The sequence below is a fragment of the Salvelinus sp. IW2-2015 genome, linkage group LG4p (assembly GCF_002910315.2).
Source record: "Salvelinus sp. IW2-2015 linkage group LG4p, ASM291031v2, whole genome shotgun sequence".
Classification (NCBI taxonomy): Eukaryota; Metazoa; Chordata; class Actinopteri; order Salmoniformes; family Salmonidae; genus Salvelinus; species Salvelinus sp. IW2-2015.
Genome location: NC_036841.1, coordinates 9243755 through 9254949, shown reverse-complemented (window position 1 = coordinate 9254949; position 11195 = coordinate 9243755). Strand labels below are relative to the sequence as shown.

Genomic DNA, 11195 nt, shown 5'->3' with positions numbered 1-11195 from the left:
TTCATAACAGAGTCTAAAATCTATAACAACAGCAGTAAGGTTATACAGCAGTCTAAATCTATAACATACAGGTTTCATAACAGCAGTCTAAATCTATACATCAGACAGGTTCATAGCAGTCTAAATCTATAACATAGACAGGTTCATAAAGCAGTCTAAAATCTAATAAACATCAGACAGGTTAGTAAATCAATTACTAAATGTGACAGGTCAAACAGCAGTCTAAATCTATAACTCAGACAGGTTCATAACAGCAGTCTAAATCTATGACATCAGACAGGTTCATAACAGCAGTTAAATCTATAATCAAGACAGGTTCATAAAAGCAGTCTAATCTATAACATCAGACAGGTTCATAACAGCAGTCTAAATCTATAACATCAGACAGGTTCTAAAGCAGTCTAAATCTATAACAATCAGACAGGTTCATAACAGCAGTCTAAATCTATAAAACAGACAGGTTCATAACAGCAGTCTAAACTAACAGGTTCATAACAGAAGTCACTATCTGCAGTATGTTGTCAGACATATAATTTAGGTGAAATAGAAATCCTAAACGGACTAGGACTTGTTACTATAACCCAGTGAATTCCTCTGAGCCAGACTCTCCAGATTAGTCTGTGAGAGACTGGCACAGCAGGGCCTGGCAGGACTGGGACTGGCTACTGGAAGAAGTCGCACACGGCCAGCCTTGCCATGAAGACACAGAAAACACTATACTGTATGAAAACATGATAGTGATGGAAAGTATTTTACTGTAATTTTTAGGTATTCTAGTTTTCTTCATGTTTTTCCCCAAATTAATTTGTATTCCACTCTTGTTCCAATATGTAGGCCTCGTTCTCTTCCCTCATTTATGTACTACAGGTCAAAATTTCATTAAATATCCTTTTTCCCAGGATGCACTGGGCTTCGAGGGCAGCTGTCATGGGTAATGTTGGAACCAATTTGTCATCTGGAGAGAGAAGGACAGTAATCCTGCCAGGAGAGAGAAAGATGTCAAGAGAATAATGCACGTGGAGATGGAGAGGAAGAAAGGCTGGAGAGACAGAGACACCATGGAGAAGAGAGAAAGAGAGAGAGATAGGAGGAAGAAGAGAGAGAGAGAGAGAGAGAGACTGTAATCCTGTCTAATTCACTTAGCGAAGCGCTGAAGGGGCAAAACACTAAGAGGATTGGGACATTCTCTAAATTAGATCAGTAAAAATAACAAAGTGCAAGGAGAGTTGAGAAGAAGTGTGGACATGTGGACACTTGGACACAGGCCAGGGGGCCAGGACAGGGCGACAGGACGGGAGAGGGGGACTAAGGATGATAGTGGACATGTTTACTGACAGACATCGGAACAGCTTGGCCTAGTGCTCCTGTTTGAGACTTCTCTCCAAGTCAGAGAAGGAACCACAATCCCCTAGTTAGTTCTACTTCAATTTAACCCTAATTCTAAGGCTGACCTATCCTCTTTCCCTCCCTCCTCCAACCCTGACTACGCCAAAATCAGACTTCTCTCATAAACAAGTCTAATCCGGACAATAATCTCAGTCCAAGACATTAACAATAATCTTGGATCCGAACACTGACTTTTAGTCTCGATTATAACTAGGTGTTAAACTTTAAGCCCCAGTATTGACTTAGTAAAAGTATATAACATGATTGTCAGTCAGGTGTTGATCCAGTGATAGACCTAACCATAATACTGATCTTATTACTACATAAAGTTGAATTGAGCATACTGTACTTATCCTTTAAACAAATGATGGAGTTAGGTCATTCCTGTTACAATTCTATCTTAGATGAATCATGACAGTAATAATCAGAGAACATTTTCACTAAAATAATAGTAATAACTTTATTCATGTAGGACTTCTTAATACAAGTAACAAAGGGCTTCACGCCATAAAATAAAAGTACTAACAAATAAACAAAAACAAGAGGGAGATGAAATGTAAAAAAGAAGATAGCTAATTAAAATCGTACAGTGAAATCAAACATTAAAAGCATCTTTATGAAGTGTATCTTCACAAGGTAAAAAGAGGCACTGAATCTGCAATATGATGGAAGGAACAGTAATTACAGTGACAATGATAGAATATGATTACATTCATACTGCAGTTTTATTAGTAAAAAGAGATTTTCAGCCTTGTCATATCAAACAACCAATATTAGAATTAGACACCATTCAAAGATTCAAATGGGCAGCCATGATGCCATTTGGTTGATTGAAGAGAAGTACAGTGAATGGCATATAAAGCTTGACAGGGATAGACATAAGCTATTTGTTAATGTTGGCCATATATAGATGTAAATTTACAACCAATTGCATATTAGGATTAGGCTTTATGTCATAGAGAATACGGGCTTTTGGGGATTGTAAATTATCACAGATGGTATTTAAAACAAAGGCAGACAAATTTTCTCCATCTTCTCTTATCTAAAAAATTTAACTTTCTCTCTCAGTGTCGGTCTTCTTCCTCTTTTAAGTCTTATTTTGGACTTTATGTTGTAGAAAAAAAACGATTAAAACTTCACTTTCATGAGATGAACAAATTCATTGGATTTTCCTCCTTTCAATAAATCCATTTTGCACCTATAGAATTAGAATTGACTTTTAATCAGCTTGATTCACAAACAAAACATGTGGTATCCAGTATCCTTTGATTGGCTCCTTTCTGTTCACATAACCTCTCAGTTGTTTCAACCAATAATAAATGACAAACGATTGTAGATAAGGAACCATCCAACCTATCCCTGAGAGCAGTCTAGAACCCTGCCTAGAACCCAGTCTTGAACCAAAAGAACCCAAGCATGCCACCGCGTTTTCACAAACAATGTTCCTCCCCCCAAATCTTATGTGACCCCAATTTATCTCTGTGAAACTATGCCTCTGAGCAGAACAGAGCATAATTGGGATTTTTTTTTTAACCTTTACCCCCCCCACACACACACACCCCTCCACCACCATCCCTGCCCCCACACTTTCTAGTTCCATCCAACCTATCACAGAGAGTAGTCTAGAACCCAAAGCCAGAGAACCTAAGCGTCCTACATGCCATCATGTTCTCACAAACAATGGTTCCCCCAACTCAACTCTCACGTGACGCCAATTCATCACTGTGAAACTATGCCTCGGACAGAACAGAATTGGGAAATTTGATTTCTTTTTCATTTACTTTTATTCCTTACAAACCACCCACCCCCCTCGTGCAGAATGTCGGGGTGGACTGGTGGGTGGGTTGTTGGGATTAGGAATCGATTAAGAGGAAATTGGACTGTAGGGCTGACTACGTCTCGCAGGGCCCGGCCGCAGGATGATTACAGTATTTACAGAACAGCCCGGTGGCCAGCTTGTTTGCCAGGGATTAGAGGCAAAGAAATGAATCATATTTTTAAGTCCTAAGTGTATCTGTCTCCTGCTCTGTCCCACTCTGTCTCTGTGCTTTACTAGTCCATATGCTGCTCCCAGGGATTACCATGGGGGAGGTTCTGGTCCTCTAGTCTGTTTCCTCCATTGCTCTACTCCTCTTTCTCATCTCTTATCCCTCTCCTTACTTTTCATCTCTCTTTCCTCTCCTGCCTCGTCTCTCATTTCTCATATCTCTTTATCCCTCTCTCTATTCCTCTCCCTCCTATTTGCCTCTCTATCGATCATCTCTCTGCTCCCTGACTATAGACATGTAAATGAATACGGGCGGCAGGTAACCTAGCGGTTAAGATCATTGGACCAGTAACTGAAGTTAACAGTTAACCTCCAACAACAACTGCTCACTGGGCCCTGATGATGTCGATTAAGGCAGCGCACCTCTCTGAATCAGAGGATGCACTCAGTTGTGGAACTGACTAGATATCTCCTTTCCTTTTGGGTATCCTTACCATCTATGTCAGGGGTTTCCAAAGATGTTTCGCTCAGGCCCCCCTTCTAGCATTAAGGGAACACACCCCCCCCCCCCCCCCCTGCCCGTGTGCCATGTCTATTTCTATGGGAATAAGCACGGTTCGTGACACAAAATGCTCCCTCTTGTTATTCGAGCACTGTTCATGACACAAACTGTGAGAGAGAACATTTTGCAGGTTTAAAGCTAATTTTCTGCAATTCTACACATATTGCCATTTTTTATGTGTGTTCATATGATATTTGAGTGACTTTAACATTACAACAATATCTATGGGCGAATTTTTTTTGCTGACATGGGCTAGTTGATCTGGACATTTCTGACAAGTTATAAATAGCTCTGTAAGGTATACAATGACTGACATGAGAAGAAGAAAACTGATGATGCACTACTCTATTTCGAAATGGCACCTTGTACATTCTACTTTTACAACTTCCAAGAGTAAGTTGAAAGCTGGACTGAGTTCCTTAAAAAAATCAAAAAATAAAAGGGAGTTACATAGATTATATAATCTTTGTAACTCCCTCTGTGAACTTCATGTTGAAACGCAAAGATCTGAACAGAGATGCTGTGCCATTACAGTCCTAAAACAAACTTTGACCCAAATATGTCAATGCCGTACTCAGTTGATGGTGTGGAAGTATTTTTTTATACAAATCAAGAAATATCACAATGGACTTATAAAACAGGTACAGAATTAGTCTTCTAGATGGTTATGCAAAGTTTTATTTAGGCTCGTCTAGGATTGGTTTGGTCTCTTGGATAATAATTAATAAGATTATATGGACAGGAAGGACCCTGATCCTAGATCAGCACTCCTACTCTGAGACGCTTTGTGAATATGGTCCCAGATCTTTTTTTAACATGCATTGGTCTTTTTACAACCTTTTGTCCAGTGCACTTTTCATAACACTGGTATAGCTGACTTACTAATAAAACACATGGAAATATATATTAGCCATCCAAATCCCTACCTCTCTGTTTTACGAGGTTAATCAATGGGCCCCCACAGATTTAGGCCTACTTCTAATCTTCATAACTTGCATCCACTCTGTTCTTTCTCCTCTCAACATCTCCCCTCTCAAACGTTTGCATGGATTAGAGTAGTGTCCCCGGACGTCACTTTTCAATCCCACTCTGTGTATGTACGATAGATACTTTACTTCCTGCTCTCCTTGCAGGGATACAGGGATACAACAGGATAACACATGTGGGAAAGGGATCTAGGAGAGGCATGCGATCTTAAAAGCATAATAGCAGTTGCTTCATTCTTATTGGTTGGATGATTAAGTGCCACTAAAGTGTACAATGAAGTTGGACTGCTGCTGTTCATTGCACACTGATAGGATTGTCTTATTACTTTGTTGGGCCCATTCTTATGCACGTCGTTATTATGCAAGCATTTATGTAGCAGTTTTAAAGGAGGAATGTCACATATTTGATTTGATCTGTGGCGAATGAGTTTTTCAGCACATGAACTAGATGTAATCATTGTATAGGGATAATCTTTGACTATACTGGTCTTTGATTAAATGTTATTTTCTTCGCTGCAAAGCAATTTCTCTCTTGGATAATAAAGTTATAGTACTCCTGCTAGTAGTACTGTATCCATCAACCACCAGTTGGTCTTTTAGCCTGTTGTGAGGCTCAGGGTACTGGAACAGGGTACTGGCACAAAACACAATGACCACTTAGATTTTCTTCAGTTGTTTAATGTCTTAAAACTCAATAGCTATCCCATGTAGAAGTCGGGGGTGGGCAAACAAACAGGAGATATGTCCGATATACTAATACTAAAGAGGGGGAGTAATTCGTATCAGAAATAAAAGCATAGAATGCAAATAATGAATGTGGATGATCAGGAAGTATACAGAGCATTGTATGCTATCACCACTAACTTTATTGGATAAACCCCTGAGTTTGAAAAACATTGTTCAGAAAAGAAGAGACCAGAAAACAGAAAAAAATACAATTAAAATGGCCAGTCTTCTAGAAATTTGCGTGGTGTGTCTGTGTAACACATTGTTAGTACCAGACATGATTGCATTTTCAAGTCAAGTTTAATATTTACAAAAAGAACAAAATAAACAGAATAGTAGCAATATTCATAATAGCTTTAGAATTAATAATAATAATAATTATAGTAATAATGATCATATTAACTTCAAACAAATTACCACAATTTTACTTCAAAGGACTCACAAATTTAAAGAAACATAATATGTTATACTCTAATACAAAAAGATGAAACGATACATCAACACAAAATGGTAGCCCTCGCTCCTTTACAGGTAACAACTGAGAGATGCTCCATGCTTTCTGTGCAAGGGTAGCGCAATCATGCCCAGACCCTTCCCTTTCTACTGTTGAGTCTTCTCTCCTGCAAATATCTCATTGTAACAGTATATTCGGCAACAGGGTTAGTTAAGTCATTAAGAGGAAATGTAGTATTTAAGTACTGGTGAAGTAATCATCAAACCCCCCCACCACCCACCCGCCCAACAAACAAAGAGTGGGATAAAAACGCAAAGGCTACACATTTGTCATCCTTGCATATCCCAGAATGCCTTGTGCCCAGATGTGATTCATTCCATGATTGGTGCTCAAAGATTAAGAGGTCTATTACTGACCCTATCACCCTAATCCAGCCCCCCTCCTTTACCCCCCTTCACTCTAACACACTGTCTGCCGAGGGTCCCCTCCCTTCAAAGCTACTGGGTAAAATGATACAACAATAGCCTATGGTCTCTACTTGACAGTACCAAAGGTTATCCTTGCTTTACCCATCCCCTCTTGCTTATGGAGACACCCATGCACGTCTGTGTGTCTGTCTGTGTGTCTGTTTGGCTCCAGGATCTCTCAATTCACCAAATATGAAAAGCAGCTTCATAACAAAAATAAACCATAAAACAAATGACAGAGGGAAAAAGAAAACAACCATTGTCCCCATTGGAGTCAGGCTTTGCCTATTGCTGGAAATCCCTCTGTTTGTTCAATATCAAATTCAAGGCAGAGTCATTTTCTTCATTACAATGTACACAACTTTCAATTGTCCTGAAGTAATGACAAAAATAACCACTGAATCCAATTTGGTCTAAAGTCAAGGCCAGCCCACCCATCTTGGGGGTGGAATTCCACTTTTCCTTTCTAATTCTCAGTTACCATTAAGCACAACAAGACCACTAAAGGAGTGACAGATCTGTTCAGAAATCAACTTGGGGTTGACTATCAGCTACCTGACCAATGGGATCCATTGCAACCAATATTTAATATCCTTTTTTTCCTTTTTTTAAAATCAATTGTTCGTTCTCTCCATCAAATTGATACTTCATCCAGCCTTCAAATTGCAAATCTCTATTCATTTGGTCCTCAAAACCCTGATTATGGCATACAAGAATGGACCTTTGTTAATTATGCTGTTTTTCGAAATGTAACCATCAAATTATAAATGTATACAATTTCATTCTACAGGTATTGCTTTCAATCGTGTGGTATGTATTCCTTTTTAAAATCAGTTCTCAATTTTAGTATCTCAATTATCTTTTTACATGTCGATTTGTTTGTCATCACTTCTATATGACTAACTTTATTACGTCAATGTCCCATTGATTGTGCATCCTCACGTTGATAATGCTGTATTAATTGGATATCATTGATTTAACAATATTGATGTGGTCTGTCATTTCTTGTCACCTTCCCAAAAATCACAAAGCCCAACATCAGTGGATCTGCTTCCACATTGCTTTCCATAACACAAAAAAGAATGACATTTTCTCAGTCATTGAGTTCATGGACTGAAATGATTAGTTGACCATCTATGTGTCCAAGTCTTTAACACTGAATGGAATGGGAGCTTCTCCTGGCTGGTCCCTTCTTACCTCCTCCACCTACAAGACCTGGAACTTCCAGGAGTTCTGGTCTTTGTAGTCCAGGCAGTCAGCTGCGTTGAAGTTGAGTTTCCAGGAGGCAGCTTTGGTCCTTGTAGTCCAGGCAGTCACGGCCCCGAAGCCCAGCGAGGCGGCTGTGTAGCCCTGCGAAGACAGAGAGGCAGGGGACTGGCCGAGGTGCCCGCCCATGGAGGTGATGGGGCTGAGGGCGCCCCCGGTGGCGGAGAGCTGTGAGTGCATGGGAGACAGGTAGGAGCTGCAGCCAGGCAGTGAAGTAGGAGGACGAGCCTGCGTAGCTCTGGTTGTAGGCCGGGGCCTGGGTGTAGGTCATGGGGTAGGCAGAGGAGCGCTGCATGCAGGGCGTGGTGAGGCTGACAGGGGTCTGGCAGCGGGGAGATGGAGGCAGGGCTCCAAATGGACACGGTCGCGTTGGCACTGCTGGAGCTGGGGGTGATGGCGGTGCAAGGGGAGGGTACTGGACTGTAGGACCCGTTGGTGTTGACACTGGCCTCAGAGTTGGCCTCTCGGGCTGGAGAGCCTTCTTCTTGGGTGGACGAGGTTTAGACTGGCCGTGCTCTGCTGCGCCTGCTGGCGGCATTTAGCGCGCGGTTCTGAAAACCATACCTGTGGAGGAGCACGTGGTGAGTTCTCAGACAACTCAGCTCCCATTCTGGCCAAACAATCACTGACGTTTTGTAAATAGACATTTGACCCACACTTTCATTTTTGCAAGATCATTTTACCAATTCTGGTGGGCATTTATGCATGGAAGTATATATATCCTGTTTATTACCTGTACACGAGACTCTGGTAGGTTGATCTTGAGGGCCACTTCTTCCCTCATGAAGATGTCGGGGTAGCGCGTTTTGGAAAACAGTGCCTCCAAGATGTCTAACTGCGCGCGCGTAAACGTGGTCCTTTCCCGACGCTGCTTTCTGGGGATGTCTAAAATACACACACACACACAAAAGTTATTTTTTTATTATATTTCGTTAACTCATCGTATATTTGGTTTTGTGAACCTTTTCCCCCTTGGCCAAAATGCTTTCAAATGGAACAAGAGAAAAATAGAACGGAAGAACGAACTGTGAATCACTTGTTTGGTGTAAAAATGTTGTCAAATTGCCAAGTTAAATAATAGTCTAAATTCCATTAGGCTCATTTAGAACTGAATTCGTGTAATTTCGTGTAATATAATGTTACTAATAAGTACTTATACTGAGGCATATATGATGTTCTCTATTAAAACATGTATTGTATATTCATGAGTGCTTTGTTTCCAATGTTATAGAAAATAAATATATGTCTCTAGCCTATATATAGTCTATATATATATATATATTTCCCTTTATTACAAATGTGTTTTATTTAATGTTCGAGTGTTCTATCTTTTTCTCCTATCTCTTCACATTATACATTAATTCAGCTAAACACTGTGGCTTTATAAAACATAAACAAACACTAAATAAAATACGTTCGATAAAGGGAAGAAATGTATCTTGATAAAACATGAATGTTTTCACATGAAGGTAGAGCTCTATAACTCTTGATTACACAACTGACAGGAACCTCAAATATCTAGAGTTACAGGTCTTTGTGAATTAGACTGGTGTTTATAACGTATGGCCCTGGATCAATCAAAAATAAAACATCTGCATTTCCTTTCATACAAATAGTTGTTACCACTTACACATGAAGTATATAGGTCATCTCATTTTAAAACTGGCATTTTACTCCAAGGCCCTTGAAACAAGTTACTATGGACGTTGACCATATCTTTAAAAATACAAACATGGTTTGTTGTATGTGCGCAATAAGACATTTCCATTTGAAACAATGTAGTTCAGTGATGACCCTCAAAATGTGGCATCAGCTAAGAATAAGACATGGTGTCCGTAGTATGACTATATATTATCCACAACTCGCTGTCATAAGTCTAACAACAAGAACGTAAACAACATAATGGGGGCTTGTTGTGCCCTGTTCCCTTTACGCACTCGTTGCTCATGGATATGTATCAGTACCGCTTGGAATTCAGGCAATTGTTGAGACAAACAGTTCTAAAACATGAAAAAGTTACAAATATGACTTACTTGGGTATCCGACGGCAGAGTGTAGTAGATCCATGCCAGGACCAGACAGAGTTAACCCGTTCACGGCGTAATGAGGCTGCTTAATGTAGGACATCATGCCTGTGCCGGCTTTAAAACGCTCCCTCGCCCTCTCTCTCTCTTACACTCAGGCCGGGGGCCGGGTCTTCTGCTATTCTCCAAGGGTTGTCCCTCTCTCTCTCTTCCTCTCTCTCTCTCTGTCCCTCCCTCTCTCTCTTTCTCTCTATCACTTCTTTTTCTTTATAAATGCCGATCGGCTTTTTGTTTTGTTTTCCTCCTTTGTCTCTGACCCTCTCGCAGTATTTTGCCAACTTTTGAGGCTACAGTAATACTCGCTGGTAAGGAGTGCAGGTTCAGGGCGCCGATACTCCTTGTTCTGCTGCCTTCACACCTGTTGATCAAGCTCTGTCAAAGCACATCTATTCAATAGGTATTGTGGTGCCGGTGTATTCTTTCAATTTCACTTACAAAGTAGCCTGAAACCAACAATTAAACACACTAGCCAGTGGTATGATCACCGTTCTAAGTGTGATGAACCTTTCAATCCAAGACGCGCGCTTTCGAAGTGCGCATCGGCGTCAAGAAGGGAAGGTATTGTTCCTTATTCTTCCGGTGTCAGATCTAGCGTTCCCTGGACTGAGCTCGAGCCTGTCTGTTGAAGCAAAGAGGATCGAGTCGTGCTTCCAGTGAGTGGCGATAAGCTGGGGTGAGAACGCGGAACTGAGCGAACCAAGAAAGAAGTTGGCTAATTAGAGTGAAGTTCTTGCGCCGAGTAGACTCTGACCCCTCCCTCTCTCTTCTCTCTCTCTCTCTCTCTACATCTCTCTCTTTATCTCTCTCTCCATCTCTCTCTATCTCTTTATCTCTCTCTCTCTCTTTATCTCTCGCTCTCTCTTTATCTCTCTCCATGTCGTGACACACACTTTGCACTTTGTTGGATTTGATGCACATTCATCCAGTCAAATGAAACAACAGTTTGATATGTGTAGGATAAGGAACAAACAGGTGGACACAAACCAAATGGAACACTGGCGAGACAAACTGAGTTACACGGTTATTTTTCAAATCTCCTTTATCCACATTCAAGTTAAAAGGGGAAACATTGGTATAACAATTTTGAATTAAAGCGTACAGTAACTGCATAGCCTACCAATCCACTTAACCAAAACATACAATTGCACACTCATTCGTGAAAGTTAAATTGTGAAATTAAATAGATGGGCCACTCAATATTTCGGAGTAGCCTATACGTTTGGTGTGTTATAAGAGTCCGTTTTGAATTGTTAAAGACAAAGGGACAAGCTAGCAAC

General features: G+C 40.6%; 1 pseudogene; it reads right to left on the bottom strand.

The window, feature by feature from the left end:
• Window positions 1-5583: 5583 nt before the first annotated feature.
• LOC139023791 (homeobox protein otx5-A-like) lies at window positions 5584-10728 on the bottom strand (annotated as a pseudogene).
• Window positions 10729-11195: the final 467 nt, after the last annotated feature.